This window comes from Ostrea edulis, chromosome 8, assembly GCF_947568905.1.
Source record: "Ostrea edulis chromosome 8, xbOstEdul1.1, whole genome shotgun sequence".
NCBI classification, from domain to species: Eukaryota; Metazoa; Mollusca; class Bivalvia; order Ostreida; family Ostreidae; genus Ostrea; species Ostrea edulis.
This window is the reverse complement of record NC_079171.1, coordinates 35,830,545-35,839,122: the sequence shown is the minus strand read 5'-3', so window position 1 is coordinate 35,839,122 and position 8,578 is coordinate 35,830,545.

Below are 8,578 nucleotides of genomic sequence, written 5' to 3'. Positions count from 1 at the left end.
ATCCACCACTACTCTACCCTCCAATTAATATCCACCACTACTTTACCCTCCAATTAATCTCCACCACTACTCTACCCTCCAATCAATCCCCACCATTAGTCTATCCTCCAATCAATCCCCACCACTACTCTACCCTCCAATCAATCCCACCACTAATCTACCGTCCAATTAATCCCAACCACTACTTTACCCTTCAATTAATCCCAACCACTACTTCACCCTTCAATTAATCTCCGCAATTACTCTACCAACCCATTACTCTATCCTCAAATCAATCCCCACTACTACACTTTACCCTCCAATCAATCCTGACCACTACTTTACCCTCCAATCAATCCTCACCACTACTCTAACCTCCAATCAATCCCCACCGCTAGTCCACCCTCCAATTAAACTCCGCAACTACTCTACCCTCAAATTTATCTACGCAACTACTCCAAACTCCAATCAATTACCACCACTACTTTATTCTTTAATCAATCCTCAGCACTACTTTAACCTCCAATAAATCCCAACCACTACTCTACCCTCCAATTAATCCCCACCATTCTCCTACCATCCAATCAATCCTCATCATTACTCTACCCTCCAACCATTCCCCACCATTACTCTACCCTCCATTAAATTATTCTCCGCAACTACTATACCCTCCAATTAATTTCCACTACTACTTTACCCTCCAATTAATCCTCATCATTACCCTACCCTCCAACCAATCCCCGCGATTACTCTACTCTCCAACTAATCCCCACCATTACCCTACCCTCCAACCAATCTCCACCACTACTCTACCATCCAATCAATCCCCACCACTACTCTACCATCCAATCAATCTCCACCACTACTCTACCCTCCAATTAATCTCTGCAACTACTCTACCCTTCAATCAATTCCCACCACTACTCTACCCTCCAATTAATCCACATGATTACTCTACTATATATTTAACCCTCACCACTACTCTACCCTCCAATTAATCCCCACCAATACCCTACCCTCCAATTAATATCCTCCAATCAATCCCCACCACTATACTATCTTCCAAGCAACCCCTGCCACTACTCTACCCTTCAATTAATCCCCAACACTACCCTTAGCTCCAATTAATCCTCACTACTACTCCACCCTTCAATCAATCCCTACCGTTACTCTACCCCCCAATCAACCCCCACCACTACTCTATCCTCCAATCAATCCTCAACACTACACTACTCTCCAATCGATCCCCTTCACTACTCTACCCTCCAATTAATATCTGCAACTAATCTACCCTCCAATTACTCCCCAGCACTACCCTATCATCCAATTAATCCCCCCACTACTCTACCCCTACAATTAATCCTCGTCAATACTCTACCCTACAATTAATCCCCACGACTACTCTACCACGCGTAGTGAATCCCTCCTTTATTCTAACTTCTGTATGCTACCCCTTTCAGCTCATTATCTCCCCTACTCATTAGACAAGTCAATATCACCTTTCTACCCTACCCCGACGACTCAATATTTTCTCTCTACTCTATTCCAATGGGTCAATATTCCCATTCTCTCCTACACAACCCAGTCAGTTCCCTATCTTGATTTACCTCAGCCCCTCTATAAAACCTTTTTTTTTCTACTTTCTACCCGGAGTGATCATCGTGAACTTGTCTCCACATTATCACCAAACCGTAGCCTTGGGTTTACTCAGGGTATAGTGGGATGAACAATTTAAGTCTTCATACATCATTGATCATTTTGATGATCGATCTTTTACTCGATATTTGAAAAATCCTTTCTTACACCCACATTGATCGGTTACTTTTAATGTCCAAATAAGACTATTTTACCCAAATGGAGACGATGTCAGCTTTAGGTGAGAAAATACGAGCTAGCGGCGAAACGATAAGATATGGGCGTTTATTTAGTTGGGGGATATCAGCCTTAGATAGGGGGTACTACCTATGGTCTGTTCGAGTTGTAATGTATGATAGAGAAAGCATTTGCATAAAAAAAGAAATACTGCTAACATTTTGTTCATTCAAAATGAATGTTATCCGCACTGTGGTGTGAGCTTTTAACTGTATAAGTCATGTTGATAATTTACTTCATATCAGATTACCATCCTTCTAATTAACCACAATAAATATTCTGTAACGAAGGTCCTTAAAATTGGCCAAACTATCTGTCATAAGATTTGTCTAACAATCTCCATGTAGAAATATAATTGATGGAAATAGTTTTCTTAATAATTGTAATGCATCAATTTCTTTTTTCAAAGAAATATTATAATTTCATCATAATTATATCTTAACATGTATGTCTTCAACAACCTACTCACTTTCACATCTGATGTCCAATTAATCGGCGTTAAATGGTTCATACATTTAATGTATACACTGCTGGATCCAGTATATGTTCTACTACGTCCATTAGTTTGCTCCTCATAAAAATATTAACTGCTGTGAAAAAGAAACATCACACATATTGTGTTACTACATATGCCAGAAGAAGTGTAAGTCAAATGTGGATTCTAAAAAAAATCTAACTTTTAGTAAAGTTGAAATCACAAAACTTTTCCCAAATAAGCAACATTAAAATGTATGACTTTTCAACACTCTACATGACCATTTCGCACGATATATAAAAGTCATAAGCTGTATTTTATACAAAAATGGAAAAAGGAAACAATCATGTCTTATTATCAGTCGTTCATAAATGTCCACCAACAGAGGCCTCGACCCAGGGGTCATAATGTAAAACTTATACGGTACCAATTTTGATGCACCGGATGCGCATTTCCACAAATAATGTATGTTGAGTGATGATCAACCGAAATGTTTGAAATCCGAAATAACAATGAACCTTTAGAGCTATTATAGGGAAAAACAGAGTGCCAAAAAATTGGAATCAAATTCGTCTAAGAATAAGAGCTATGCATAAGGGAGATATTCCTTAATTTTGAAATGAATTTCTAAATTTTATAACAGTTAAATATACATCCGTATTTTCAAGCTAGTAACGAAGTACTTAGCTACTGGGCTGTAGATACCCTCGGGAACTAACAGTCCACCAGCAGAGGCCTCGACCCAGGGGTCATAAATATTTCGTTAAACACCACTCCGATTCTACACATAAGCACTCTTAATTTGATATGAAAAAAAAAATGATGAACTTCCTTATTGACAATATGTTCGTACCCTTTCGTGAACAGTCTGTTGGAATTTTCATGGTCTCGATTTGTGCCCCTTTATTTGCCGATATGTCTTTTGTTGATATTCTTACAAGGCAGACCTTATTTAGTTTTTAAACAGATGCTTGCTACTGACAGGTTGAAGTTACTGGGATTTCAAGGGCCTCGTTTAAAACCAGCATTTCATCAAGTCTATGGTCGTTATAACGATATAGTTTGCCGACACAACCTGCCATTGGGTCTTACTACGGATTACTCCGTTTACCTGATCAAGATAAAGGGCTCACAGCGGGTGTGACCGGTCGACAGGGGAAGCTTACTCCTCCTAGGTACCTGATCCCACCTCTAGTATATATAGGGGTCCTAGTGTATCCTACTCTCTAATTTGTATTTCTTCTAGGAATGATGAGATTGATCACTGATAGTTATCTTCACCTTATCATTGTTGATACCTCTGTCTTAATCTTTTTTTATTGATGTTTTCCGCCACACTCAACAACTTTTCAGTTATTTTATTGGTGAAAGAGAGAACCCAGATACGATGTACCTGGGAAGAGACCATCGGCCTTCCGAAAGTAAACTGGGAAACTTTCTCACTTACCGGCGCGAGCGGGATTCGAACGATACCTTTGTCACTTTAGCTTATATGTTAGTAGCTTGAAAACTAAAAAAATCACATTACCGTTTCTTCACAGACCATTGGATCTGAGTGGAACTAATCTATGGTCATTGTTATTTACCTGGAATTTATCTGTTCAAGAGATCAGGGTGTTGCTATATACTAGCGTAAAAAAGAAACTGCATTATAAAATTTAGTATAATTTTTCTATATCGATTGTTTATATTTATAAAATCTAAACAATCGATAAAGGTGGTGGTTTTGAACAATATCGGATAGTACGCGGCTCAGATGCACGGACTTTTTCATGGTTAGGGAACACATGTTGTTTATTGAAGTGTTCGAACGCACGAGTTTTACTGGCCAATACTGTTTGGAGTAAGAAGTGTAAAAGGTTTGTTTGGACATTATTCGTTAAGGAAAGCACTTTAGTTTTGACAAAATGTACCCTTCTGTCATGCCACAACTCAGCGAAAACCAACGTCGGGATGGCATAAAATATCGTAGCAAGATACTTTAGAGTTCATCGGAACACCATCCAGTCATTATGGAGACGTTTTCAACAATCTGGTAGCACTCGGGATCGACCACGTTCCGGGCGTCCTCGTGTGATGTCACATCGACTGGACAACCACATTAGACTTGTGCACCTGAGTAATCGTTTCCAGACAGCAAGTTTGACTGCTCGTAGCATTCCTGGACTTTGACCAATCAGTCCAAGAACTGTGCGTAATTGTCTGCGCGAGCACAACTTCAGACCAAGACGTCCAGCGGTGCACCCAATACTGTTTCAACGTCATCGTATTGCTAGACTACCGTGGTGCAGACGACATCTGCAATTCAGAATAAAGGACTGGGTCAATATTCTGTTCACTGATGAATCCAGATTTCATTTGGATAGCAGTGACGGCCGTTGTAGAGTGTATCGTCGCGTTGGGGAGCGGTACCAGGACGCTTGTGTTGTGTATCATCGACAATGCGGTGGAGGTAGCGTTATGGTGTGGGGTGGAATAACAGCACATGGACGAAACCCTCTACAAATTGGCAATGGAAATATCACCGGCCTACGCTATCGAGACGAAATTATTCAGCGCCATGTGATACCCTTCATACAGAGACAGCAAACTCATATCACTCTGCAGCAAGACAACACAAGGCCATATGTTACAGAATATCGATGTCTTGGCTTGGCCAGCTGTTTCCCTCGATTTATTGCCGATCGAGCAAGTCTGGGATGAAATGGAACAACGTCTACGCCGTTTACCAAATCAGCCAGTGACAATGGCTGATTTAGGCCAGACTTTAACCAACATCTGGAACAACATCCCTCAAGCATTTCTGAACATTTTAGTGGCATCAATGAAGCGCCGTTATCAAGCATGCACTTTGTTATTCAAGTTCGAAGATCAGTGTCTTACGAGTGTTCTGAAGTTAACGTTATTCGACGTTAACGTTAATGGATTATGAAATGTTGTAACCAATACATTTCTTAACAGTATTACAAAAAAGAAAATGTGTTCATTGTTATTTTTTATTATTTTTTCATATATTAATTAATGCACAGTTTCTTTTTTCCGCTAGTAAACTATACATAGGACATGTCTCAGGACCGTTTGCTAAGTTTCTGTGGTCATAGTGATTGTATAATGGTTGTATTCCCAAAGGTAGCTGATACACAGTCTACACACACCCATGTCTTTCTCTCATACTCTCAGTCATTGGCTCAATGAATAATTTCTTTTATGAATATAGAGCTATTCTAAATTGATAACAAATTATTTCAATAAGTTTTAAAAATTATTGTGCAAATTATATTTTGATTTCTGATTGTGTAATTTATAATACATCTAAATAGAGGAGGCGACATACAATTATATTAAAATTGCATTGTTCAGGGGTCTTTTAAAAAAATAGTAGTTGTGGACAGGTCATTGCTATCAAAACTCAGGTATACTGGGCTTCCCCAAGATCCAAATAATACCGGTAGGTAATTGCTGTTATTTTTATTAAAACACATGTATGGGATAGCTCCAGGCAACAGTTTCTGCAGATGTCACTCCAAATGAGATCTCTTAGTAAAATTTATATGACATTTACGTACTTTACATTTTGATTTATAGTGAATAGATGGGGGGTGGGGGTCTTACTCTAGGAATTTTTAAATCATGTACCAAATTAAGAAAAATGATAATTCTCTGATAATCCTATTTATTGGTATAGTTTTGATATTGAGCATCACCAGAAATATTTTTATGTATGATTGATTCATTTTTTTTAAACAACGTTTAAAAAAAAAAAAAATAATATACTAGATGACCATTGTGATTAGACAACGTCTAGTTTGATATGAGGGAGTCTGTTTTTATTCATTATGTATTCGTCCCAAAAACGACAGTTCATTAAGAAGTTATAATTGTTGCGGTTAAACACCGGGATAATATTACGCATGTGTTAACAAGTTTGCAGAACATCAAGGTATTCTACTATAGGCAGACATCCAGGTATATGCGCGTTACTAACTGTTATACATAGGACGATAGAAAACAGTGCTAGAAGCAAGTGCATATATTCAAACTTATAAACATCAAGAGACCCTACTTACAAGCAAAAGGTCAGTTACATGCGGGATACCGACTGAACCTTAATGATATACGTAGACAAAGAAGTGCGGGGAGCAAGTACATACACGTACTCAAACTAACATACTGTAATTCAACAGCATATTGACTGTCATGAATAGAAATAACAAATTTCAAATCATCGCAACAATTTCATTGCTCCATCTTAGACTTGATAAATTCAATCTGTAGACGTTATGTTTTCTCTCATCTTTAGTGGTGAAGATTTAGTGTTAGTCTTGGTTTCTATTAAGCTTTCCGTTCTGTGTACGACAATTTGATAATTGTATATTTCCCGTGTCGTTCTTCGGTTTATATGTTTCTTTCGATTTTTATTTGACCTCGCACCTACAATCATATCCGATACTGATATTGAGTGTTGCTGTGTTTCGGCTCTCTCTCTCTCTCTCTCTCTCTCTCTCTCTCTCTCTCTCTCTCTCTTTGATTTTGTTCGTCATCTTCACCTTTTCATCGTGATGATTGTGTAAAGTGTTGAAAAGTCAAACGTTTTGATAATGGTTATCAGGAAACGTTTGGTGATTTCAGTTGTATTAAAAATTATTTATTTATTTTTTTTAGAATTACGCCACTTCTCGAATATGTTAATGTACTGTACGTCAGACATCTCTCCTTCGAAGCAGTTAATAGCTCTACGAGACAAAGACTGGGTTTGATAGAGCATTTACTGGATTCAGCAATGTATATCTGCAAGGAGTTTTATACAGTTTTGAAAAACAGTATCAGTGCACGGTAACTCTATGAATTCTTCCAATTGACTGGGAAATCATTAAATGATTAAAACTAAAGTGTGAGATTTAAAAGAATACTATCGTGTGAAAGTGAACTTGGAGTATATAAGTTGTAATATCAAATGTGGAATTAAAGGCAAGGTAGTTTAAAATACAGTTTACATGATCAAGATATAGGGCTCACGGCGGGTGTGACCGGTCGACAGCGGATGCTTACTGCCCTAGGCACCTGACCCCACTTCTGGTATATCCAGGGATCCGTGTTTGCCCTGCTCTTGTTTTTGTATTCTTTATAGGAATAATGGGATTGTTTATTGTTCGTTATCTTCACATTTTCATATGAACATCATCAGTAATGACCTATCCAGCTGGACTATAGTTGAAAGGAAATCAAGACCTTGTAGGACGACTTTGTTTAAAGATGGTATATATTTAGGCACTGTAAAGTTTGTTGGCGATGGAAAGGTTTGGATACAATAGTAAATTTATATGTGTAGGAAATACTAGGTGAATACTTTAATTTGAAATATAATGGAATACAATGCTGAACTTGTTTTGACAATAAATCGGTTCAAGAACAGAAATGGCCGGGTTATTTTATCTATTATAGAGATAGTAATACACGAATCCAGATGAAATTAAAATAAACTGAAGTATGAGTGGTAGAGAATCAATTATGTAATGCTTTTAAGAAATCAACCCTAGAGATGCTTCGGATTTTCGTATTCATTTACAATAAAGCCAGATTATGTAGGTAACCCTTTTTTATACAAAACATACTGGAAAATTACATATTAAATATAGAATTTATCAAAACACAGAAGGACGTTTAAAATTTCGCATGTATATCTTCAATGATTTTTATAACAACTATAATGTGCAAGATCTGAACATTTTCAAGTGAATGCTGTGAGAAGAGCTGGTTACACAAAGTAGGTACCATGCTTAAAAACGACGAAGGTCAACTGCATGTAATTTTTCCAAAGTATGACCGATCACTTCCAAAAAAGACGCACGTGCATCTCCAATGCTTCCATAACAGCTGTACAATGTGTGGAGAATGTCAAATAGATAGGAAGTCATACTGATGTTGTTCACACTGGCATCGGAAAACCGAAAGTGATCGAATATGTTAATATTTTATGATCACATGACTACGGATGGCGGATAAACGGTATAATAGCACTACCCAGATAATAAAGTGTTCATTTGAGGGGATGTATATAGTTTTGTAGAATTGATGGGAAAATTAGCTACCTCTCCAAAATAGATTCACTTGCACCACGCATGCACATCAGTTCTGAAGTCCCGTGACTTTTAGCGCCAGGGGGGTCGTGTCGTGAAATCTTACATTAGACTGCGTATCGCCTATTGACACTTAACGTAAGTACATGTCTTTTTTGAATATAATCTTCATTTG